Source organism: Zalophus californianus, chromosome X (assembly GCF_009762305.2).
Source record: "Zalophus californianus isolate mZalCal1 chromosome X, mZalCal1.pri.v2, whole genome shotgun sequence".
NCBI classification, from domain to species: domain Eukaryota; kingdom Metazoa; phylum Chordata; class Mammalia; order Carnivora; family Otariidae; genus Zalophus; species Zalophus californianus.
In genome coordinates this window covers 12079945-12106928 of record NC_045612.1, presented here as the reverse complement: position 1 = coordinate 12106928, position 26984 = coordinate 12079945, and positions in this window count along the sequence as shown.

Sequence of the window (26984 nt, the reverse complement as noted above, 5' to 3'; positions counted from 1 at the left end):
TTCTCCCTCTGACCCTCCTCCTCTCATGCTCTCTCTCTCTCTCTCTCATTCTCTCCCTCAAATAAATAAATAAATAAAATCTTTAAAAAAAAAGAACCAGTACAAAAGGAAAATACAGAGCCCCTTGTTCAAAAGGCAGGAAAAAGTAACATTAAAGGAACAAAAATATAAAGCTTTTCTCTTTAAAAATAATTGATTACTTATGAAATATATTAGGAGTAATAGTGATATATGAGTAAGAATATAACCTTTGAAAATGCAAATAATATTTTGGGGTCATAATTTGATAAATACAATAAATGATAATGATAATACTTATCAGCATATCACAAGACTTCTGGTTCATGTTTCTGCAAACTTATTAATTATATAATCCAAATTTATACTTATAACAAGTTTCTTTTCTTTTTTTTAAAGATTTATTTATTTTAGAGAGAGAGAGAGAGAGCACTTGCATGCACAAGTGGGGGAAGGGGCAGAGGGAGAGAGAGAATCTCAAGCAGAATCCCCACTGAGCGCAGAGTTCAACATGGGGCTCAATCCTAGGGCCCTGAGATCATGACCTGAGCTGGAATCCAGAGTTGGCTGCTGAACCTACTAAGCCACCCAGGCGCTCCTAAACAAGTTTATTTTCAATCAATATAATTGAAAGAATCATCAGTTGTTCTTGGCAAATGCAAGATTGCAAGTAAGTTTCGATGATTTTTAATTTTGAGAAGGATCTTTCTGCTGATGCATCTGTTACTAGAGATGTTAAGAGTATTTTTTAGGCTGTGACAACACTGGAATAAATTTTTAATGAATCATTTCGAAATACAAATTTTAGTGCATTCTGAGCTGATGAGTCTCATGAAAGAAGTTTTTCTTAAAAGATTCAACTTATCATACAAAAGATAGAGGGAGAAAGAAAAATGAGAGAGAGGCACACATATGCAGAATTCTATCTTTACAGAGGTAGGCCTGCACTCAACTCCTGACTCCTCTCTTACTGGATGAGTGACCCTAACCCAATCACTTAAACTCTGTGGCCCTACATTTTCTTTTCTGGAAAAGGAGAATAATTACGGTACATGACTCTTTTTTGTATTAATCAACAAATACTTCTTGAGAACCTATTCTGCATCTGGCACTGTTCTAGGTGCTGAAGGCCCCTCATGGGCCTACATTCTTGTAAGGGAACACACAAGATAAATAAAATGTGTAAGAGAAAATTTTAGTATATCATATGGAATAAGTGTTGTAGAAAGAAAAGCATGAAAGGTTAGGGACTACTGGGGTAGGGAGAAGAAAGTCATTTTAACTAGAGTGGTCAGGGAAGGCTTCTCTGATTATATAGTATTTGAGCAGAAATCTGAAGGTGAGGGGAAAGGCCTTGCAGATTCTTGGAAAAGAGCATTCCAAGGAGAAAGCACAGCAAGGGCCAAGACCAGGAGGAGGAAGGGAACCATATGGAGGGTAGTTTGGAAGATCATGCAGGCCTCATAGGCTGCTGTCAAGACTTTGGCTTTTACTCTGAGTGAAACTGGGAGCCATAGCAGGGGTTTGAGCAGAGTGGTGGCATAGTGTAATCCAGGTTTTCAAAGGATCACTAGGGCTGCTGTGTTGAGAATAAATTGAGGTAGGAAAAAGGTGAAAGGAGGGAGGCTAGTGGGGGAAATGATTGCCATAATTGAGTGAGAGATGATGAGAAATAGTATTGAAGGGGGTTAAAAGGGGGCCTACCTTGGGTAGATTTTGATAGCAGCATGGCAGGATTTTCTGACAGACGAGGTGTGGGGTCAGAGAGAAAGAGTGGAGTTGAGGAGACTTCATGTTTTTTGGTCTGAGCAACAGAAAACTTCAATGAGACAATAAACGCAAACTGCTCAGCACAGTGCCTGGTACGTAGTTGGTGCTTGATCAGTTCCTATCATATCTAGATGATCCTCAGAATCCATGAGCCAATGCATACGAAATAGATCACATCACTATAATAACCTATATTTCCCTCACTGATTGCTCTCCTAGCTTGGCTCACCAGTCAATCCACCTTCACTTAAATTGACATTTAAGGAGAGAGCCCTAGATTGATTGTCAGGAACCCAGGATCCTAGTTCAGTGCCACTGCTGGCCTGTTGTGTGATCCCAGGCAAGCCCTTTCATTGCTCAGCAACCAGGGGGATTTACTGACATAGTAGAATCTAATAACATCCGCACTACCTAGCTCACAAGGTGGTGGGCCCAAGACAAAACCAAACTGCCAGTCATATTGATGTAAAAATATACTGACTGTAAAAATGTTAAAGAAATGCCAGATTATTAAGTGGGAATGTTCATTATGATGCTATTTCTGTGGAGATTTTAATTTCAGATAGGAAAGACTGGGGCTGTAACTCTTTTGGTTTTCTTAGAATAACATACCTGAAGTCACTCTGACTGATAGTCTTAGTGCTAAGCATCTACCATCTTCCATGGTCGCCCAGCTAGAAAGTTGGGAAGCCAGGATTCAAAACTAGGTCTGACTCTAGAACCCACTCTTTGAGCCAACAGGTTCTACTGACATTTCTTTTTTTTTTTTTTTAAAGATTTTAGATTTATTTATTTGACAGAGAGAGCGAGAGAGACAGCGAGAGAGGGAACACAAGCAGGGGGAGTGGGAGAGGGAGAAGCAGACTTCCTGCTGAGCAGGGAGCCCGATGTGGGACTTGATCCCAGGACCCTGGGATCATGACCTGAGCTGAAAGCAGACGCTTAACCAACTGAGCCATCCAGGTGTCCCTCTACTGACATTTCTGATTAACCCTGGGAGTGGATGTATTCCTGAGTGTCTACCTTGAGAAACCATAACACACTGATGTGTGTGCTCATTCACAGCCCACAGTCCCACAGCCCTTTATAGCTTCAAAGTACTCTCACAAACATGATCTCCTTTAATTTTATATTAATTGAATTTCTATTCTGTGCCAGGCACTGTTTTAGGCCTGAACATGAACTGATGAATCAGATGGTGTCCCTGTCCTCAAGGTGCTCATAATAAGGTGAGGGAAACACACTTGTAAATAGATAGTCAGCATACCAAACAATAAAGAGTATTCTATTTCTTTAGACTTTTAGCCAACGTGATGGGTATTAGTGGTTGGTCAATTTAAAAATTGATTAAATTGGATAATTATAAAAAATTATATATACATGCCTGAAATATTCTATTTTAATTTAAAAACATACATGTATATACTTGCTTATATTTTGATACAGGTCTAAGGCCTTTTCTTTGGTTATGGATCTGCTGAGTGAAGTTTCCCTCCTCTTTGTTGCTTAACTATATCCATAATGTTTTACTTATGGTTTACAGTGTCAGCTTCTCTGAACTGGAACACAAAATTAAATAAAAAATATTTGGAAAGCAATCAGCGCACAGAATCTTAGATTTTAATGATTTTTCACAAATAATTTGTAGTTGCCTCCCCCGCACTTAAATTTGATAGCGATTTTTTAGTGAGTTTCCCTCTAAAACAATCATCTCAGTTTTCATAGACATAGCAACTCTTTGTTTTTGCACTCATCTGGTTTTGGGGGGGTGGTATTGACATAACAGTTAACTAAATTATGGAATTATAACACAACAGGCATAAGCAGGTTTGGGAACAAACCATACCGATTTTCCTTAGGCATATAACCCACTTGGTGGGAGCAAAAGTGAGCAGTCTTTCCACTGGGCTGCAGTGTTACCTAGTGACTACCCTGGTTCAAATCACAGCTCAGGGGATTGCATGCTGACTGTGAGCCATTTACTTAAATTCTCAGGGCCCAGTGTTCTCATCAATTAAACGGGGGATGATATTGGTGTTATTGTGAGGATTGTATGAGTTAGTACTTGTAGAATTCTTGGAGCAGTACCTTACATAAACTTTAGCTGTTGGCATTTTCAGGGAGTAATCGATCATCTGTGAATTTCCTGAGGTCACTAGTTAGTATGTTTTACAGGGGGAAGGAAGCATTTCAGTAGTTTGAGCAAGCCACTTAAATAGAGTTTGATTAAGTTAAGAGTATCAGCGAGATACGGACGAATTCTGCAGGGGTAGATTGAAAAAAGTCTTTACAGCAGTGGTTCTAAACTCTGGCTATACATTAAAATCATCTAGGGGGACTTTAAAAATGTTTTAGTATAGACACCGAACCCTAAACCAGTCAATTTGGGATCTCTGGGAGTGGTCCCAGCCTCCCAGGAGATTCCATTGCACAGCTATAGGAACCACTTTACAGGGAGGTGTGATGGTCTTACCCAAAGATAAGTGAAATTTCAGTAGAGATGTTGGTAACGACTCTGAGGTAGGTGGCGTGGATGCTATTACCTTCGTGTTTTCAGATTAACAATCAGCGGTTTCGAGAGGCTACATTCACACCTTCAGGGCAGGGATAATGGCCAAGTCTTCTAACATCAGAGACAATGGCCTTTTCTACAACTCCAGGCTGTCAAAACTAAGAAGGATTGAAGTAATTAACAAGAGTTCAAAGAAATCCGCTACATCTTTTCAAAGTAAAAATAGTCACACGTTTTGTGTAACTTTTGAAGTAAAATAACACTGTGACCTTTTTCATGCAGATCAAATTTACATTCATATTCTTTCCATAATGAGAACTGTTTTCTATTATATGGATTATAATTAGAAGCTATATGAAAAGAGTTTTTGTTTGGAGTAAGTGTTTTATGGCACAAATATGATAAAAGGCTTAATATTTAGTAAACTCTGATAGATTTGGCTATTTGTTTTTTTAAATTTAGGCTAGCAATGCTAAGTAAAACCGATTTTTATTTTTCCACTGTTATTTTCCCTAATGTACAGTGAATACAGTAAATAATGACACATGTGAAGCCCAGCTAGAGCAGAAGCATACCATTGAATAGCTTAGTGGTCTATTGAAACACCCATCCCCCCCCATAATGTTTCTAAATATACAACATTCTAGCTAACTGAATTAGAGCAATAAAAATAGAGAATATTTCAGAAGCAAGCAAAAATCATATTGCACTAAAATTAATTGCAGTGATTTTCGAAGTTTCTCTTTAGACGTTTATAGACACAGCATTGTACATTTTCTACAACAATAAACCAAAATAACAAAGTTTAAACTTTTTTTTTTTTTTAGGAGAGGGAGTGGGGGAGGAGCAAAGAGAGAGGGAGAGAGAGAATCTCAAGCAGGCTCCATGTCCATCGTGGAGCTGGATACAGGGCTCCATCTCACAATCCTGAGATCCTGACCTGAGCCGAAATCAAGAGTCGGACGCTTAACCAACTGAGCCACACAGGCGCCCCCCAAATACAAGGTTTAATCGAGGACTTTGAAATAAGTAATTTCTTTGTGGTGATTTCATAGTAGAAAATTCAGCTCTTTTTTTTTGCTTGAATTTAAAAATATTAATTTTTCAAAGTCTTCTGAAGTAGAATTACAATTTTAGAAAGGCTAAAAGTTTACCCTTGCTCAATGGTGATAAAAACTGGTTAGTCATACGAGGAATCTGACTGAATAAGAACAGAGTCAATGTCCAGACTTTAATGTGAGGAATGGCTACAAGTACTTGAACTTTTCACTTGGTTGGTGTATTTGTTTCCAGTGATTTTAACACATGACCACAAAGTGGGTGGCTTAAAATAACAGAAATTTATTCTCTCACGGCTCTGAGGGTTAGAAGTCTGAAATCAAGGTATCTGCAGGGCCACACTCCCTCTGGAGGCCCTAGAGGAGTTTCTTCCTTTACTTTTCCAGCTTCTGGTGGCTCCAGGTCTTCCTTGGCTATGGCAGCATCTCTTCAATCTCTGTCTCTGTCTTCACATTCTTACCTTCTCCTCCGTAGGTTTGTGTCCCCTTGTGTTTTCTTCTTAGGAAACGTGTCATTGCGTGGGGGGCCAATCTGGATAATGCAGGATGGTCTCATCTCAAGATCTTTACATCTGCAAAGACTCTTTTTTTTTTTTTTCCAAATAAGGCAACATTCACAGGTTCCAAGTATTTGGATGTATATGTACATATCTTTTGGGAGGTTACCATTCAACCTACTCCAGTTTCTTTTAGTGGGATTCAGGCTGTACCATCTGCTCAGAAACATTCAAATAATTAGGAGAAGCATAGAAATACATCAATATCCTATTTGCATAATGAAGATCTGGATGTAGTTTGGTTAGCTATGGTAGCATGTTTGACCAAAACACAATGTTTAACTAATCAGCTTCGATATCTTTAAGGTTTGCCTGTAATCAGCATAATCCCATAACTTAACATCCTATAAATGGGAAATTGGAAGTAAGGGCATAATTGGAATTTCATACAACAGAAAGTATATAAATGCTTCTTCCTCTTTTTTTTTTTTTTTTTTTTGGTTTGTTAGTAAGCCCAGAACTTTATAAGCATGGATAATATCCCTGGAAAACAGGCATTCCTCAAACTCAAAAATAAAGCATTGACAAATGTGGCTGACTCGTTGTGTTGTGCCATTTCCAAATACTATTTGTAAGTTCCTGAGGTGTTGAAGGATCAAATAAGGTGGTGCATTTGAAGTCCTTTATAGATCGTGTTATATCATTCTAGTGTAAGGAATGATCATTGTTATTTGTGCAGGGGTGGGAAAAAGTACAATATCATAGTTGGACACTATCAAACAAGGCCTGCTAAGTAGAAGGTAAGGACATTTTTGTTCAACACATCAAACAGGTTTGTACCTAGTGGGGGTAGTCATGGGAGTTTAGTGTCTGCTCTTAAATCAATTTAACAGGTTATACTCATCAAGGATGAATTGAGTTTGCATTAGAGACAAAGCTCCTTATATAGGAAGTAGGTGAGTCAGCAAGATTAATTCCTTATTGCTTGATTTTTGTGCGCTGATAAGAATTCATTTGGGCTGTAAAGATAGATAAAAATCTCAGAGGAAATGATTATGAAATGAGGGAATGTAAAATCCTAGGGAAATAAGAACCTGTCCATGAGATTAAGAAATAATTTTTGAGAAAGCCCATCTTCCCAGATTTGAGACATATAGTTGTGAAGAGTCAGTAGAAAAAAATTCATAGCTAATGTAATAACACAAAGTTAATTTTCCAACTTTAAAACTCAAACCTCATTTTTGCCCTAAATAAATCTCACCTGAAAGTCCAATACATAAAACAGATTAAAGTGAAGCTGCTTTAGTTGGATTTTATGAGGGTGGGGGGCAGGAATGAGGGGCACAATGGATAGCTTGCTGTATGTGTCATTGTTGTAATTTTGTGCTACGTGTGTGATTATGTGATGAACAGAGAACACTCCAGGCTGGGGCTTTGTTTCATTTTACTCATAGTTGCATCTCTAATGCCTAATACAATGCCTGGAACTCAATATATACATGTGTTGATGAATGAATAGATGGTGGAGAAGCTAAGAACAGCTAATTGGGGGGGGGGTGCCTGGGTGGCTCAGTCAGTTAAGCATCCGACTCTTGGTTTTGGCCCAGGTCACGATCTCAGGGTTGTGAGATCGAGTTCCATGTTGGGCTCCATACTGAGCATGGAGTCTGCTTGAGATTCTCTCTCTCCTTCTCCTTCTGCCCCGCTCACACGTGCATTCTCTCTCTCTCAAATAAATAAATCAATAAATCAGATCTTAAAAAAAAGAAGAGCTACTTGAACCAAGTTAATTGAGTGTCAATATCTCTGACAGCAGCGAAGGCAGAGATGATTCTTTTTCTTCCATGCCAGCATTTGTCACCAGGACTGTCATCCACAGAGAATGCTGCATTTCAGTGCCTGGCACAGTTTCTGGAACATAGTAGGTTGCAGTAAATGTCTGTTAAATAAATGGCACTCAGAAAATATTAGTTGAATGAATGAATGAAGTGAAATAAATGAATGAATGAATGTCATACGATAGAATGAGGATTAGTGGTTTCATTTTCTGCCTTCAAATAATTTAAAAAACAGCTAAAACAAAACTTCACGAAGAATCCTAATGGAAGCCTCCTAGGTGTCCTTTAAAAAAAGTCTCTATTAAGTCTAAGTTTCACTTTGCTTATACCAATTCCCCAGAACTGTATTGTCTGACAATGTGACACATCATAAAACAACTGGAGCCAACGGTGGTGCTAAAGCCGTCTTCACTCAGTACAGACGCTGACTTACAGTTATCCCCAGGAGACACCCAGTGCCCCAGATATGGACAGCTCCAAAAGAAGTATGCCCAGTTTGGAAGAATTGTGTGCCTATAGGAAACACAGGGGCTCTTTATTTAAGAAGAAGAGGTATAAATTACAGTTGCTTGAAGGAAACCCTACCTTATGCTTTAGCTAGATGTGTAAGCAATGTGCCATTTGATCTACAGTGTGTACTGTAGTGAGACATTGCCTAGGATGAGAGCAGATCGATTTGCAGTTTAACTAGTCATCCAGAGCATTAGCAGACTAGGGCACCAAAGTCTTATGCCACAGTGATTTTGTACAAAACTTCCCAAGGACCGAGATAACTGTTGCAGTGAGTGTGTGTGTGTGTATATGTGTGTGTATATGTGTGTGCGTGTGTGTGTGTTTGTGTATGTGTGTGTGTGGTGGGGATGGGGATTCTGAGCAGCACCTATCACTGGAGGTTCATCTGATGAATCTTCCTTTTGAGCTTCCACATGTGAGAGTATCAGAAGGCTGTGATTAACTGCCTCAGTGGGTGGACTTGGCCCTGGGGAGAGTGAGCCAACTTGTATTTCAAGTGGTGATCTGCAGCTGACTGGCTCTGGGGTGGCTTCTAAGTGGCCCATAGATGGGTTCAGAATGAACACCATACAAACCTGGGTTTGTTTTTTTGGTTTTTTTTTGATATATTTTTCTCAAAACAAGCAAAATTTTCTAAATTTATACATGGCTATTATAAAAATAGAACTAATAGAAAATTATATATAATAAACAATGAAAATGTCCTTTCATCAACCAGCTCCATCAACCTTATCTTTATAGTACCCTCCACCCCCACACACATCCTACTTTTTTGCTCAGAGGTAACCACGGATGTCTGCTTGGAATCATTGGTATGAGTGCTCCCAGGCCATTTTCAATTTATATATGAGCACAGCAAAGTGACCCCCTCCCCAAATTCATATGTTGAAGCCCTAGTCTCCAATGTGGTGGTATTTGGAGCTGGGGCCTTTGGGAGGTAATTAGGTCATGACAGTAGAGCCCTCGTGAATGGGGTTAATGCCCTTATAAGACCCGAGAGAGGTTCTCTCTTGGCCATGTAAGGGTACAGTAAGAAGGTGGCTGTCTACAAATCAGGAAGGAGGCTCTGACCAGACACTGAAGCTGCCAGCACCTTGATCTCAGATTTTCCAGCCTCCAGAACTGTGAGAAATAAATTTCTATCATTTAAACCACCCAGTCTATGGTATTTGTTGTAACAGTAGAAACTGACTGAAATGTATATACACAAATACCTACATAGGATCATACTATACATATTTCACTATGACATGCTTTTTTCACTTAACAGTATGTCTTAGGCATACTTCCAACTCAATAATCAAAACAAAAAGATAGCTTCAGTTAATAATAGTTTGGTGTGTATCCTTCCAGACTTTTTCTATACATATATACACATATTTGGTTGGTTTTGGTTATTTTTATAGAAATGGGATCATGCTATATACATTAGTATGTTAACTTGTTTTTTTTCCCCTAGTAGCACATTGTGATGATCACTTCATGTCTTGCTTACTCTTATAATGATAATAAACTCTTAATAATAAGTGATACTATTTCTTTAGGTAAAATTCCTGAGTCAAAGGATTTGTACATTTTAAATCCTATGAGATACTGTCAAGTTGTTCTCCAGAAGACCTCTTTTCTCAAATCCTTGCTAACACTTGATATTGCTAGACTTCTTATTCATTGCAAATCTGAGAGGGGAAAATTATTTCATTGTTATTTTAATTTGTATTTTCCTGATTACTAATTAGGTCGACCTGTTGCTTTATTTTTAATTCATAATTTCCATTCATATATCATTCTGCCTCTTGGTGGTTCTCGCCTTCTCCAGTTTCTTCCAGATCTAGGTCAGCCTGCACAGTGCTACCAAGTGAATTTTCCTAAAGTTAGTTCTCATCACTTTACTTTCCTGATCAAAAATCTTCTCCTCAATCCATCAGATATTTATTGAGGTCCTGTTATGGGCCATGACCTGTGCCAGGCTCACGGGGAGGGGCAGTGATGGTTCACGACCAATAATCTGTCTCCTAGTTCAGGAAGCTGTTCTCTCTTCACTCTCCATGCCTCCCCTGAGTTGTGCAACTAGCCCCCAAGTCCAGAATCCTTGAAACCTCCCTCTTTTTAAGTAACTTTGGAATGGTCCTCTCCATACTTCAGGTCTGTGGAATCCAAGCTCATTTTTGCTGAGATGTGAAATGCATGGCCATATCCAACAAAATGGGAATGATTCTGAAATGTTCTCTTAACTCAATATTTGCAGAAAGGAAATTACGCCTCTCTTTCTGACACTGTCAGCATAACACTTGAGCACAACCCGCTTTCTCCACCCGTTTGCAGATTGATGCGGTCTCTTACCCAGGCTAGCAATTTCTGCCTCCTTTTAGTGGTGCTCCTACCAGATGGCAATGTCACTCAATTGGATCTCAAATTGGAGAATGTCCTGTTGACCCTGTAGAACATCCTGGGTGGGGTGTCTTGGGCAATACCAGGAGCTAAGTCCTGCGCGTGGTCGAGTCTTTGGAATCCTTCATTTTGGTCTCAGAGAGAATCACAAGCCTTTTGTTAGCTGGATAATCGCTCTCCCCACCCCCACGCCTTTGGAACTGCCATCAGAGTACATTGTTCAGGAATAGCAATGGAAACAAAATTGTTTTTTTTAAAGAGTGAAGTTCTAAAATGTGTTATTTCTCTGCCACTTTCTAATTCTGGAAAAGGATTAGCGCTAATCACTTCTTTTTAATTTCCAATAAAGCATCTTAGGTGAAAATGTTGATGATACGTAGTCTGAACTAAGGGAGGGGAAAGCATTGACTTCAGTGGGGCTTCTCCACAGTAACTGGTGCTTCATAAGCATCATTTGTGCCTTTGTGACAGAGATGGTGAAATGTGTCGAAGAGATAAAAGCTCAAAGAGATGGAATTGGCATTTGGCTTTCCAGCTGTCTCTTTTGAAGTATACTTCAGAAGTTTTAATAAGTAGAAACTGTTTGAATTAAGATACTATTTGCTATAAGCTTACCGATACTGTCCTTTTTTTTTTTTTTATGTGGTATAGAGATGCTTGTAACCTGATGCTGAGTACTCATTACTGCCAACAACCGGAAGTCTGTCTCACAAACCCACTTATTTCGTGTGTTAGTTGGAGGATAGGCAACTCCAGAAAAGTACAGTTCTCTGGTCCTCAGCAACCACTGAAGGTGGTAATTAATGAGAAAAAGAATCGAGGTGGACGAAAGCAAATTGCATTCACACCACAAACAGTGCTCCAGGATGTTTATACGTAACTGCTCAGGCCAAGCTGTTTTCTTTGCAGACAAACAAAGCTTCAGATTTCTACAACACAAAGTCTAAGACCTCGGTGATAAGAATTAATCTGAACTCAGAAGATTTAAGGCTTAATTAGAATTCTGATCCAAGACAGCAGACTGTGTGAACTGCTGTTGCTAAACTGTACTGTGTAAACATTGCATACTGATGGAGTTTGCTTGTCAACTCGACTGGCATTTCTGTGAGGTAAGCTTGTCTTTCTGTCAGCCAAGTGCATCATGGGAAAAGATGAGCGTCTCAAAGGAATGTGATCTGCATGTGTAAGGAGAGGAGGAAAAAAAACCCTCAAAGGAAAGGAGCTTTTGCTTGTTTTCCAGTCGTTGGAAGGTTAAAAAGAAGGTCTTCTAACAATGCATTTTGGCCCAAGGATAGTGAAGCTTTTCTTTCTAAGAATTGGAAGACGAACACTTTTTTATTTTTTATTTTATTTTATTTTTATTTTTTTAAAGATTTTGCTTATTTATTTGACTGAGAAAGACACAGCGAGAGAGGGAACACAAGCAGGGGGAGTGGGAGAGGGAGAAGCAGGCTTCCCACGGAGCAGGGAGCCCGATGCGGGGCTCGATCCCAGGACCCTGGGACCATGACCTGAGCCGAAGGCAGACGCTTAACGACTGAGCCACCCAGGCGCCCCGAACACTTTTTTAAAAAATTCGAGGGATCCTATCTGTAACCCTTAGCGAAGCAAAGAATTCAACAATGTTTTGAACTCTTCCCTGATCCCTGCTGTGGAAATATTTGTTTTCTCATTTCTACTACCTCAGCCAATTTATCGAAATCAAGAGGCGTTTTTAAAAAAGTAAGCAGCAGTGTAGCATAGGCAAATGTGAACGGAGGGATTGTCTTCAAATCCTGACTCTGCCACTATATCACCCTGAGCAAGACACTTCATCTCTCTCTGTATCAGTTTCTCAGCAATTAAATATTGTCATAGGAAGGTACGTCACACTGATAGGAGGGTTCAGTGAAGTAATGTATGTGAAAGTCCTGGCACTTAATAGGTGATTAAGAAATGTTTGCTGAATGATTTGAGACAACTGATATTTGTAAAAGTTTGTCTTCTCAATAACATCCTAATGTCATTGTGATGTCTCTGCTCTAGGGTAGACTGGTTTATCTATAAGCTTCTGAGACCAGGGACCGTATCTGTGGGATTCTTTGTTCTCAACTCTATAGTATGCATTGGGTTTTTAATAAACAATTTTTGCTTGCCTCTGCTCAGCAAACAAGTTTCTTCTTCCTACTTATCCTTCTGATCCTTTGACCAGTACGTTCCTCAGCATCGTTTGTCTGTCAGGTTCAGAGATTATCTGTTGCAGACAATTTGGGCCAGGTTGTTGTTGTTGTTGTTGTTTAATGGTTGTTTGTGAGGGATTTATTTCAGTACAAGCACTGAAGAAGAGAAGAGAGGGAGCAAGGCCTAGTACAGAGAAGGCATTCAAATATTCATAGAATATATTAGGTGCAGGTGGGTGCACACATAAGCAGAAGGCAACAGGAATGAGGCAAAAAGAGAAGGGGGTAATGCTGACGAGCGCCTAATTCAATAAAATTACCGAATGTTTAGTACATGCAGATGAGGACGCTGAGATCATCCTCAGATCTGCAGTCTTATCTGGTCAGACATGTTTCAAAATTCAGAAACCTCTGGATTTTAGAAAGATATATGGTATGTATCCCATAGATTACATAACATCTTCCGCAGGTAACTCTAGCGGTAACGCCACATAATCAGATGCACTAATATTTATGCATTGAAATATATGAATAGTCACGCCTAGCGATATAAATAAAGACTACAAGTAGCTCCATATTAGTCCAGATCAAGCCAGGTATCGCTGCCAAATAAGTTACAAAACATATTTTTCAGAGCTTTTTTGATTTTGGAATTTCAGATAAAGGATTGCAGGCCTGGGGTGGGTAGTAGAGATGAGTGAGAGCTCAGGGGTGTCAGACTCCAGCAAAGGGCCACTTCCTTGCCGTAGGAGTTCCCCGTTGCTGTTGAACAAGTTACTACAGATGAGCAGCTTAGCAATGCAGACGTGTTCTCTTACAGTTCTGGAGATCGGAAGTCCAAAGTGGATCTCCTTTGGCTAAAATCAACGGGTCAGTAGGGCTGTGTTTCTTCCGGAGACTCTAAGGGAGAATCTATTTTCTTGCCTTTTCCAGCCTCTAGAGACTGCCCACATCCTTGGCTCATGTCCCTTCCTCTATCTTTAAAGCCAGCAATCGCAGATTAGATTCTTACATCCCATCACTCGGACCTTCTCTTCTGCCACCCTTTTCCATTTAAAAGGCCCTTGTGATTACCTTAGGTCCAACCGGATAAAGCAAGGTGTACTAACCAGGGTTCTCCAGAGAAACAGAACCCATAGTGTGTGTGTGTGTGTGTGTGTGTGTGTGTGTGTGTGTGTGTGTGTGTGTGTGGAGAGAGAGAGAGATTGATTTAAGGAATTGGCTGATGCAAAGATAGAGGCCAGCAAGTCCAAAATCTGCAGGGTGGGCCAACAGGCTGGGGACCAGGGAAGCACCAATGTTACAGTTCAAGTCCAAAGGCCATCTGCTAGAGGACTCCTTCTTGCTTAGAAGAGGTCAGTCTTTTGTTCTATTAAGGCCTTCAGCTGATTGGATGAGGCCCGCCCACACTTTGGAGGGCAATCTGCCTTACTGAAAGTCCACTGATTTAAATGTTCTTCTCACCCAAAAACACCTCTACAGAAAAATCCAAAATAACATTTGATCAAATAACTAGGCATTGTGGCCCAGCCATGTTGACACTTAAAATTACCCATCACATAGGCTAATTTCCTTTCTCCAGGTCAGTAGATTAGTGGCCTTCTTTCCATCTTCAACCTAATTTTACCTTGCCAGGTAACTTAACATATTGTCATTCCCAGGGATTAGTTCATGGATATCTTTAGGACCATTATTTTGCCTACCACGGTGGGGTTGTGTAAGTTGTGCACAACAGAGTTCTAAGGGGAAAGCACTCACATAGATTGCAATTTCAATAGTGCCCTCTGAAGTGATGCAAAGTGGAGTTCCTTTTCCAGAGCCCACTTGCCTAAAAAAAGCCATTGCACATACCCTACCAGGGAGAAAGTATAGTAAAACGTTTTCTAGGCTCATCCTCTGGAAAACATGGTGATGATGGCTTCTGCGTAAATATATCTGCTAGTTCCATAAGAACTGAGATGGAGCCAGGGTCCCTAGGGAATCACCCACCCTGTGACGTGCAGGAGCACAGTTGTTAGGTTTTCAGTTCCAAGTCTTCTTCAGGACCAAGCCAGGATGGTTTCTAGTAGGCTTCTAACACTCAAACAGGATTGCCTCCTTCAGATAACTCTGGATATTTTGTGGCAGAGAAGAGGGGAAAACTGTGTTCTTGATTATGGGAAGCCTGGTGAAAGGTTCCAAAGGAATTGCTACCAGTCCAGCATCTGAGGCAGGGAATTTTTGGGTCGGGTATGGTTGAGTGGGTAAAGAGTATAATCTCAATAGCTATGGAGCCTGATAGATCTTTCTGCAGAAGAACACTGTTTTGTTTTTTTTTTTTTTCAGGAGAACGCAGAAATTGCTGGAGTAGCTTATATTTTTATTGGTTTTGCATAGATGACAGAGAAACCAAATACCTTCTAAATGCTCAAGTCAGCAGACAGATGTACCTTTACAACTTGCTCTATTCCCCTCTCCCTAAACAAAGCTCAGAACAGAAGTAAAACAGGAGAGAAAAATCAGAAAGTCTATCGTATGGTTTCACTCATATGTGGAACATAAGAAATAGCGCAGAGGACCACAGGGGAAGGGAGGGGAAAACTGATTGGGAAGAAATCAGAGAGGGAGACAAACCATGAGAGACTCTGGACTCCAGGAAACAAACCTGAGGGTTACAGAAGGGAGGGGGGAGTGGGGGGGTGGGGTAGCCGGGTGATGGGTATTAAGGTGGGCATGTGTGGTGATGAGCACTGGGTATTATACACAACTAATGAATCGTTGAACACTACATCAAAAACTAATGATGTACTATATGTTGGCTAACTGAACATAATAATAAAAAAAGAAAATACAACAAAAACTAAGGATGTATTATATGTTCACAAATTGAATTTAAATTAAAAAAAGAAAGAAAAAAAAGTCTTTTCCAAATGTTCCAGGGCCATTAATTCAAACTGTTTCCGTAGATCTAGGAGTAAAGGATCCCTTTTTTGTGGCAAAGTGAAAAATCTCGTTTATCATCACTTGCAAAAGCTCAGTGAGGCAAAACTCTATCTCCCGACCCTTCCAATTCCTATAGTAAATCACCACACTCTAGATGCTTCATTGTTGTAAAGAGAGTCATTACTGGAGACAGTTAAGCAAGTTGGTAAAATTCTGCTGTTAGTTAATTAATTAACTTTTATTTTTTGAGAGAGAGAGCGAGTGAGTGAGTGCAGGGAGGGGCAGAGGGAGAGAGAGAATCTCAAGCAGGCTCCATGCCCAGCATGGAACACAATGCGGGGCTCGATCTCACAACCCTGAGATCATGGCCTGAACCAAAGGTAAGAGTTGGACACCTAACCGACTGAGCCCCCCAGGCACCCTGCTGCTGTTAGTTCATAATCACTACTTAGTTCTTTGTAACGTCTCCTGCAACTTCTGTTTTTGTCCTACTATTGCTCAGAGAAGCGCAATACTTCTGGTTTTAATGTTGATTGGCTTTTATTAGATGCTAGGAAATTTGATCTAGATTAAATCCGTGCTGATGAGCATGGAGAATACGGAGAAAGGTCAGCAGGCTAGGTGAGCAAATTGCCACCAAATGGAGGATGTGACCTCAAGTTTTCCTTTTGCAGAAAGGACCGATGGCTGACAAGTTCTTGGGAACATATAGCTGTTCAAAATAGAGGAATACAAAAGGGAAATATCTGACAGGCCTTGGAACTCCTAAGTCCTTATCTAAATGCCCATTGGGCTATTTCTTAATGGAATTAGCACAAATCCTGTCAAATCTCTGGTTGGACTCCAGAGCCCAGGCTTATTCTGGACAGTTATACTGCATTATTAAATTATGCTCAGTATCTTCTGTTTAATGTGTAATACATTTTAGAGTGGAATGAGGACAATCTGGTTAAATTTTATAATGATCTGAAGCAAAAAAACAATTTATTGCTTAAAGGTTAAAGGCGTTTGGTTGTTGAAAGTGACCAACAGAGAGACTTTACTGTATTTCGTTTATTAACACAATTTGATATCCTAAACTGTCCAGATTCTTTTTTCAGTGGTCAGGTAACCATAGTCTAAGGCAAGGGGTCAATAAACTTTTTCTGTAAAAAGCAAGAGAATGAGTATTTTAGGCATTGTGGGACAGAGAGATGGTCTCATGCAACTCTAGACAGCCCCCACTTTTTGAAAGTTCCCATTAAGCCACTTAGCTTTTAGGAAAGACCTACATGAGTACCTGTTTTCGCTAACTGAAAGAAATTTGAAGAGGGTTTTGGCTTTTATGAAAAAAGCCCAAAAGCAAAAAGAGCACTGAGTATTTGTTTTGCCGCCAGCTAGCGGTTGGGCAGTTGCGCACCCTGAGCAGTGAGAACGGCGCCACCTAGCTCCTTCTCCAGGAACCGCACTCAGCATCTCAACATCAAGGCGCCAGGGCTTAAACTGGGTCTGTGAGCATCTGTGCTTTCTCAAGTATCAGAAAAGCCCAACAGAGATTATTTTTGGGGGTCTGGGAACGCTCACAAATGTTTCCATGTAAATTAATAGTAATTGCTTCTTTGCTCTGCTTTATGCCACTTTGGCTTATGAAAGTTTTCAGAGCTACATGGCTAATGCTCACATTTCCTTCAAGTCTCTGTTCAAATGCTGCTTTCTTAATGGAGTCCATTGTACCCATCCTATTTAAAATGGCAACCACCTTTTTCACATTTCAGTCTCCCCTTACTCTGCTCGATTTTTTCTTTTTTCTCTACTTTTGGATAGTGAGGGAAACCTATTTGGCTCTACCATTGTATCATAAAAGCAGCCATAGACACTGCATAAATGGATGGGCATGACAAAAATAGCTGGAGGGCCAGATTTGTCCTGTGGGCAAGTTGTAGTTTGTTTACCCCTAGTCTAGGAGACAAGAAATAAACACAATTGACTAGCTTGATTTGTTAATAAGCTGTAAAAATCAGAGTAATAAAGTAGATCAGTCATCCAACCTTGCAGGATGGGAACAGCTGTCCAAATCATTGTCTCCTCTACATTTTCAATGATCCTGATTTCTTAATGTCTTCCTTTTGTCTCCCCTGATATTCTCCACTGTACTAGGATGCCATAGGAGAAAAATTGGGGAGTGGGTGAGTCATAGATTAGGGGGTCTGAGATGTTTGAAGGAGATAGGATGGCTTGGTATAACTTGACTTATGTACATAGGAATGAATTATCCAATAGTTTTATTTTCTACTCTTTAACAAAGGACAAGTTACATAACCAAGACAAAATGGATATATGTTGCCTCCATCACTTTTGGCTTTGGAGAGTGGAATCCAGCAAACACTGATTTCTGTTCTTTTTCTTCTAAAGAAAGCAAGCATTTGGATTATAAAGTTTGATTGTGTTGACTCACTCCTTACTTTGGAAAAATGCTCCCCTCTCTCAGTATCTCTCATTTTTAAGTCAATTTAGTGCCAAGGGCCAGATTTTAATCTTAAATGTCAAGTATACTTACAAATGTCAAGTGCACATATAAATGTCAAGTGAACTATGTGGTTCTTCTTATCCTCACCTATTGAAGGGTAGAAGGCACTATACTGAAGACCCATGACTAAAAGATTCCAGTTCTTAATGAAGTTTGTTCTTGTGCTGGAGGCATAGCTATTTAGTTAACCATTATATTCACTCTGCAGCCTCACAATGAAATTGGAACAGTTTTCAGAGTTGGAGTCAATGAACCACATACTTGTTTATAAGAAGTTACATAGAGAGTGCAAGTCCTCTTGGTTGATATTTTGAAAGAAAATAGGATCAACAGAAAAAAACAATTTGAGGGGAAATAGCTTGTGTGCCCATTGGACAATATTTTGAAATGACCTTTGGATTAGCTACTTACTCATGTGACTGGAACACCTTTGCCTTCTTGTCAGTGAATCCTTCCTGCTTGTGCAAGGGGAAGCATGGCCCCAATTTATAGTCTCACATTTATAATTTTCCTGAAATGGATCCTTTTTCCTCCAAAACCAATCCTTTGGGTTTTTAATAAACAAGCAAATGTTCTATAGGATTGCTGAGTTTCATGCACATGCTTGCCTTTCTTCCTTTATCCATTTTGTATATACTTACTGAGTGTCTACTATGTGTTAGGTGCCAGATATAAACAGCCATGAACTCATAGATCCCCTAGTGGTGGGGACAGATCTTAAATAATTAATCACCCAAGGAAATAAATAATTAAGAACTGTGTTAAGTGCTGTGAAGGAAAAGTACATTGTGCTCTTAGAGCTTATAATAGGGAGAACTGACCTAGTCCAGGATCAGGGAAGTCCACTCTAAGGAAATGTCCATTTGGCCAAGATTGGAAGAATGAGTAGAGGTTCAATAGACACAGAGTGGGAGAGAGAGTGTGCCAGGCAGAGAACTCTAGATGCAAAGCCCTTGAAATCGGAAAGAGCCCAGAGCATTGAAAGGAGATCAATATCTCCCAATGACTGAAGGAGTGAGCAGGAAAGAGACACAAGACTCATTTCTTCATCGAATATTCTGGGGCCCATTGCATACAAGGCACTGTTCTAGGTATTAGGGATATGATAATGAAAAAGAGTCCCTGCCCTTATGGAACTACTTTCTAGTTGGTAAGAGAGACTATAAATGCATAACTCAATATTAATTTAATATCCTATAGTAATAAGTGTTCTTAAGAAAATGAAGCTGGGTGGTCAGGGAAGGGCTCTTGGAGGAGGTATCACGTGAGCAAATAAGAGATGGTTAGATAAATACCTGTAGGAGGAGAATTCCAGGCAGTTGGATCAGCCCATGAGAACATGGTTGGTGTGTTTTTTAGACTTTTTAAAATTTAATGTTCTCAACAATCTCAGGAGGCATATACTGGGTAACTTGTGCTAAATTTATAGCTTATACATGTCCAGGTAGGATTTAAAACAAAATCTATCTATTCTTTTCCTCTTCCCATTATATAATACTGCTCCTTTAGAGGGTTCTTATGCACAAGTCATTAATCATTTCAAAGTTATCACATCTGAGAGGGGATATAATCCTTAACATGTGTTCTGGATAGAACCCCAAGCTGATGCTGATGAAGGCATTTTCATCCTTTTGTGCTGGAGAATACACCTTTGGGGCCCGTTATGAGGAAAACCATGTTTATTGTATAGTCTGTGGTATGTTTGGAAATCATTGTGTAACATACACAAAGTCTGAGACTAATAGGAGACTCAGTTTCTATGCCCTTTCTTCCATTCAATTAGTTGTGTAAACTTAGGCAAGCTACAACCCGAGTTCCAGTTTCTTCATCTGTAAAATGGGAATAATAATATCTTTCTTGTTTGTATCTCAGAGTTATTGTGAATATATAATTAAAATATCTCTACCTTCAAAATATACCCTGAATCCAACTATATATCTCACTATCTTCACTGCTACCACTCTGGTCCAACCACAAATATTTCTTTCTTGGATTACTGTAATGGCAGACCAACTGGTCTTCCTGTTCCACTCCACCTGTCAACTCCATTCTGAATGGAGCAAGAGTGATCCTGCTAAAAGCAAGTTTGATCACAGTGCGACTCACTGTTCTGTTCCAAATCCTCCAGTGGTTCAATAATTCACTTGGAATGAAAGCCAAAGTCCTAATATTGGCCTACATATCCCTCCATGGTTTGCCCACCTATATTACCATGCTGACCTCTTCTCATCTAGTGCTCTCATTTACTCTGCTCCAGCCACACTGGTTTACTTGGTATTCCTCAATCACACTAGCTACAATCTCAACTCAGGTTTTTGCTTGTTTTTGCCTCCTTCAGGAACACTATTTGAGCAGAGAGCTACATGGCTAATGCTCATTTTTCCTTCAAGTCTCTGCTGAAATGCCACTTTCTTAATGGAGCCTACTGTGCCCATCCTATTCAAAATGTCAACCACCTTTCTCACATTTCAGCCCCCCTTACTCCGCTCAACTTTTTATTTTTTCTTTTCATCACTATTCATTGTTTAATATAATACATACTTGTTTATACAGTGGCCATATAATTCTGTACCAACTGGGGAATTTTTGAGAGTGGAAGTGAATGCTATTAAAGTATACCAGTAGCAGGTATAAACTGAGACTTAGTAATTTATGATGATTAAAAAAAACTATATGTCTCCCTTTGCTGGGCTTTACAGGGATAGGGATCTTTGAATGTTTTGTTGTTTACTTATTTATCTCACTTATCAATAACAGTGCCTGACATAGTAGGTTATCAATACATACTTTGAGTAAATGAATGAATAATACACTTGAAAGATGTTTTTGGGATATGAAGTACAGTAGATGTGTATGCTAGTTATTTTTTCTATCTGTATATATGTATCTAGATATATATATTATGTAAAATACATCTATATCTGTATATTTCCATCTATATACTAAGCATGTATTTAATGTCAGCAGGCTCCCCTACCACATTACCCCTTTTATTTCCTAGGATAGAGTAAAAGGTTTTGCCATATATTTTATATGTACTTTAAAAATGCTAAAGAGTGATTTGAAAGATAAACATGATGTAGGGCAAATTATTATAAGGGGGTTGAAAGATGCTGTTTATTAAAAAGACTTTTTTCCCCTGAGGGCACATCTCTCTGCTGAGGGCTTACAGATACTGACAGTCACCTTGAGGAGTTGTTGATGTGTATTGACTGAAAATTAGTTTGGTGCAGGCTGTGCAGTGGAAGGCCAGGCAACCTCCATTCCTACAGAAGAGAAAATACAGCATCTGTTGATGGAGGAATAAGTAGGAAGCATGGATGATGGAGTGGAGTGAGCTCTTGCAAAAGATGGGCCAGAAGTGACGTCTGGTAAAGAGACAACAGATAAGGGTTAAATTAACGATTGAAATGTGACTTAGACCACACCAGGCTATATAAAGTGCTTGGCAACAACTGGAAGTAGCCATTTCTTTATTTTTACAGCAATATGCAGCCATTCATTGCTCTGTCTGCTCTATTTATTGACCTGCTCTTGAATGAATTCCTGGCAGAAACCAAAATACAATATACTCTTATCAAAGTTAATGAATGAACTGAATCCAAATGTGAAATGGTTTATATTCCATTTTGCTTACTCTATAGTTTTGGAAATGCTTAGATAAACAACAGTGTGCAATTTGCTTATAAAGCCAAAGCAAAATCAATAGATGATGATATTGATGAGGATGATTAAGTCAGATAATTTTCTTTTAGTCAAATTTAAAAACAATAAGGCCTCATTGGGCTAGAATTTGTGGGCTTCGATCTTCTTCTCCCTTTTAGTAAATCAGATTTGGTTGAGTTGGCTTCTCATGCTTCCTACTCCTACAACATCTGAAATAACTTTTCCACCCATAGTGCTTTCTTATATTCCAAGTGTGTATCACAGAACACAGGCAGAAAAGTTCACTGGGTTCAGCTGGATCATGAAAAAAGACAATATTTCAACATTTAATCTTCTTCTCAGGCATTTAAGAAATCATAGGTGAGATCAATATGAAAAGAGGTAGAATCTTTACAATTGCAATAACGGAAAAGAGAGAAAGGAGAGCATCTGTTTTTCATCTTCTTTTTGGACCAGCGGTTGACTTCTTTTCAGAGCTTTCAGCCTTCTGATAGAATTGGGAAGCCTCTAGTTCAGATGCATCTTTTGTGGTTCATATCACTGAAGCTTGCAAAGTCAACTGTTTACTTTAAATATTAGAAGGTACTTAAATTAGCAAAAGCAAACTTGAGCAGAGCCAGACGTATAGTAAGGACTCAATTTATGTTTTAATTTAACGTAATAGGGTAGATATCTTTTGTAAGCTTATTTATTTATTTATTTATTTATTTATTTATTTATTTATTTGACAGAGAGAGACACAGTGAGAGAGGGAACACAAGCAGGGGGAGTGGGAGAGGGAGAAGCAGGCTCCCCATACAGCAGGGAGCCCGATGCCGGGCTCGATCCCAGGACCCTGGGATCCTGACCTGAGCCGAAGGCAGACGTTTAATGACTGAGCCACCCAGGCGCCCCTCGTAAGCATTTTCATTTGCCAATTCATCTCTCCTGTTTGATGCCAGGTCGCCCCCCTAAGATCTGAGCAGCTAGAGAAGAGATATAGATGTATGAATTTCATAGCCACAGGCTTAAATATGCAAAAACATAGCTTACTTCATTTTTCTGTTAGTGAATTCATTTTCTTTCTCCAATGCCTCATCGATCTTATAGTAGTAGGAAATAGCAGCAACAACAACCACAACCATAACAATAGCAATAATAACCCTAATCTAATTGCTGCCAGGTAACTCAGTCCAAATTTGTGATGTCACAGTTAATACAAGTTAATAATTCAGCCACATTCAGATTTAAAACATCTCACTTTTTCTCTCTTGCCTCTATTTCCTTTCAGTTTCTTTTAAGCTTCTGTGCATGGTGATGTTTGTGGGGACTTGGCTTTATGCAGCTGTTCCATGGCGTTTTTGAGAAGGGAGTCTCAAAAAGGCTCTTGTCTTGAACCTCTTTTGTCTTGATCCTATGAAATCCTCCTACTCCAGTTGATCTCTGGTACCATTAGGAAGGCTTCTGCCTGAAAGTAACAGAAAATCAACTAACAGTGCCTTAAAACCCAAGGCTATTTATTATTTAGTGATAAGAAAATCCAGCTGCAAGTGGCCTCAAAGTTGTTCTGACAGTTCAGTGATCCAGGCTTTTGCTATCTTTCTGCTCTGCCATTCTTTGCATGTTGGCTTTTCAATTTTGTGCTTCTTACCTCACGGTCACAAAATGGCCACTGCACATCCTGACATCATATAAGCTTTCCAAGGCAGAAAAAAGGAGGGGAGAACCATCATTAATCAGTAGATGCAACTTGTATATACCTCTTTTATCAGGAGAGCAGAAGGTCCTCAAAAACTTGCTCTTAGAAATGAGTCACAGGCTACCACTTGCTGTGAAGAAGGCAGGGAAAGTGACTTTCTGGGTTTCCACTTCTGTCATGGGAGACAAGCAAGGGAAATGGAGATGAATGGCATCTTGAGTGGCCAGCCTTCAGTTTCTACCACTACTAGTCTGGTTCTTGATACAGGAAATACACAGTGCTCCCTGAGATCATGACTGAGATAGTCTGTGGGAGAATGACTAGGTTCCATCACTGAATTTTTTACTGTTGAAGGGGGCCTTTTGTGTGTGGGAAACACTATTTTTGCAGTTACTTGGTTTTATATCAATTTATTAAAATTACAAATTAAAAAGTAATTTTCTCCTGGCCTTTAAATTCAATTTAAAAATATTAGTCAATTCCATAAATCTAGCATATTTTTTCAATCACTTGCAAGAAGACTTCGATTAATGTTAGATCAACTCAGGCTAAATTCTGCTTAATTAAGTGAATAATAGTTTGTGAACTTAGGTACCTCAATTCTCTTCAACATTTCAAAATGCATATTTAAGTCTAATATATCTGATTTTCTTTTTAAGCACTTCAAATACCTGACCAGGTGAATTCATTAATTTTTTTAAAAAGATTTTATTTATTTATGTGAGCGAGCGGAAGAGAGAGGGAGAGAAAAAGAGACAGAGAGAGTACGAGGGGGGTGAGAGGTAGAGGAAGAAGCAGGCTGTCCCCTGAGCAGGGAGCCCGATGCCAGGCTTGATCCCAGGACTCTGGGATCATGCACTGACCAGAAGGCAGACACTTAACTGACTGAGCCACCCAGGCATTCCACCTGACCAGGTGAATTTATGATCCCCAAATGCAAAATCTTACTAACTGCTTAAACAACTTTTATATATTTAATAAGTTAAACTTGTAAATATAAAGAATATCAAGTTCTTTTAATCATTCTAGTACTTTAAAATATAAATATGAGCATAACTTCCATACTTTAATAAAAATCACAAATCAATGAAATTTTAAAACTGGAATCTGTTCTCTGCTTAAACCGTCATTCTAAAATATGCCACATTCTCTTCCACATAGCACATTAAATATCAAGTGCACACACATTATTCTGAACTTCACATATTGGTATTAATATTATGGATGTGGTTCACTTTATTATTTCTGTATTTTATTACAAACCTCCCTAAGATTTTAAAGAGACTTAGTCCTAAGGAGGGTAGTGCATCACCTCAGGTCAGGGAGGCTGTGCTTGCCAAGTGAACTGAGATCACTTACGAGTCAGAGATGTGGGAGTGGGATGCAATACCAGGAGCAAGAATATTCCACAAAGATTCTATTGTGTGCAGTTGTGTAAACTGGGCTCCTTTCTAAATCACTATGGCCACTGGGAATTCTAGATCCACATCCTTCAGCTGGGGTTGTTCTTATAAATTCAGGTTACACCTTGAAATCAGTCTTCCATCATCACTACCTAATTTGAATACATGAAATAGTCAATAGTCAATAGAAGAATAGTCTTCAAACTACCCCCTCACCCAAGTTCATAGCTGACTTCCTTGAATGAATGCCTACTGCCTGAGGGAATTCAGGATTCTTTTTGTATGTTCCCTTCTGAGCCACGATTCTTATACTGTAATGACATCTGGTTGGATTCTGCATATCCCTTATGCAGTTGTTTCCATGGTTTAAACTGCTAATGTCAATTCTCACAGTGGCACATAACTATTAGGCAACTACATCTTCTCCTGTTTCCAGAGAATGGTCTTGGGTGGTGGGGTGGGTGGAGCTGTCCTTGCTACTCTATTTTTACCTGTTCTTACATCATGACCCCGAGACAATAGTCATACCCACTGGCTCTCTCTGACAACTTCTATGCCCCCACTGGGCACCTATGGAAATTTTGGAGATGCAGAAACTGCAGGAGTGTTCTTAAACTCTCTTTTTGCCTGTGTCACCCATAAGCATGACTTCCTTGGTATTCTGTCACACTGCGATACTTCTCAAAGGGTTTTTCAGGTGAGGGTGAAGGGTTGAAGAGAATGGATTGTCCCAGAGTGTGTCTGCATCTTGCTGCATTACACTTGAACCCCTGGTTTTTGAACTTATAGGCCAGACATTTTGGCTCCTTTGTTTCCCTGGGCCAATATGTCACCTTCTTCCTGGGTTAAATTCAGCTCCATTTATCACAGCAGAAATAAGATAGGTCACATGGGAAAAGAAAAGGACTTGTTAGTTAAAGATACAAGTCATTATTTGGCGAGCCATTGTATCTTATCCAGGAGATAGAAGAATTTGTTACCTTCTTTTCTAAATCAGCCTGCAGTTTAGTAACTGGAACAGCTACAAGGGGGGATCTTTATCCTCTAGGACGAGAGTAGCTTGCAAATTTATTGGAACCAAGGCCAGTGGCTTCTCTAAATGTGGCTGATTCCTTTTCTTCCATGAGCTCTCCATTTAAATGCTACTGCCTTGAGGAGGCCTTCTCTGACCCCTCAGGCCAGGCAAGGCTTCTCTATAATATACTCTCAAAATGATCTTGATTTGTTTCTTAGCACAAATCCCACTTAACATTTTTGTTTAATGTTTGCCTTAACCAGTAGACTGTGAGCTTTGTGGGTGCTGGGGTCTGGCTCCTCTTCTTCATAGCTCTCTCTAATGTTACGTTTGGCACTGAGTAGCTGCTCAAAAAATATTGAATGAATGGATAATTGTTTTTAATTATTTTGGTTAGTGAAATGCAGTAAACATTAACAAGAGGCTAGGTTCCAGTGACTTGGCATGTCTTGAATGCATGAGTTTGGGCAGTGGGGCTTCTGGTCACCACCTTGCAGCTTTGGACTGGCTGAACAGCTTTGATTTTCACGATTTCTTCAAAGGTTGTGAGATTTAAGTGGAAGGCACAAATTTAGTAAGTGGGGGCATGTCTTAGCATACACAAAATGGCATCTCCAGTTTCCAGCAAGAGGACATTTTCCTATTGCCATTAATGAAAACCACAATGTTATCTTCAGTGTTTAGCTAAATAGAGTGAATGGAGTGATTTTAGTGATGTGTTGAAACTTGTTAGTCGAGAAACACTTCCAAACTGTAAATGGGAATTCAGATGAATCTAAAGCTTCCTTTCATTTTGCAAAGCAGCCAAATCTTCCAGGATTTATTTTCTTTCTGACATTCTTTTAGAAAACACATTTGAACAGACTTAAGATGAAACAGAGATTTTTCATGTCTTTTGACCCTGAGCCATTTATATGAGAGAGGTTTTTACAACATGAATATTTTTGGCTCTAACAACCGCACCTTTAAAATGGCATAAAACACAGTGTTTAGAACTGCAAATATCACTGACATTTTGAAAGTGCAAACAATGTTTAATAG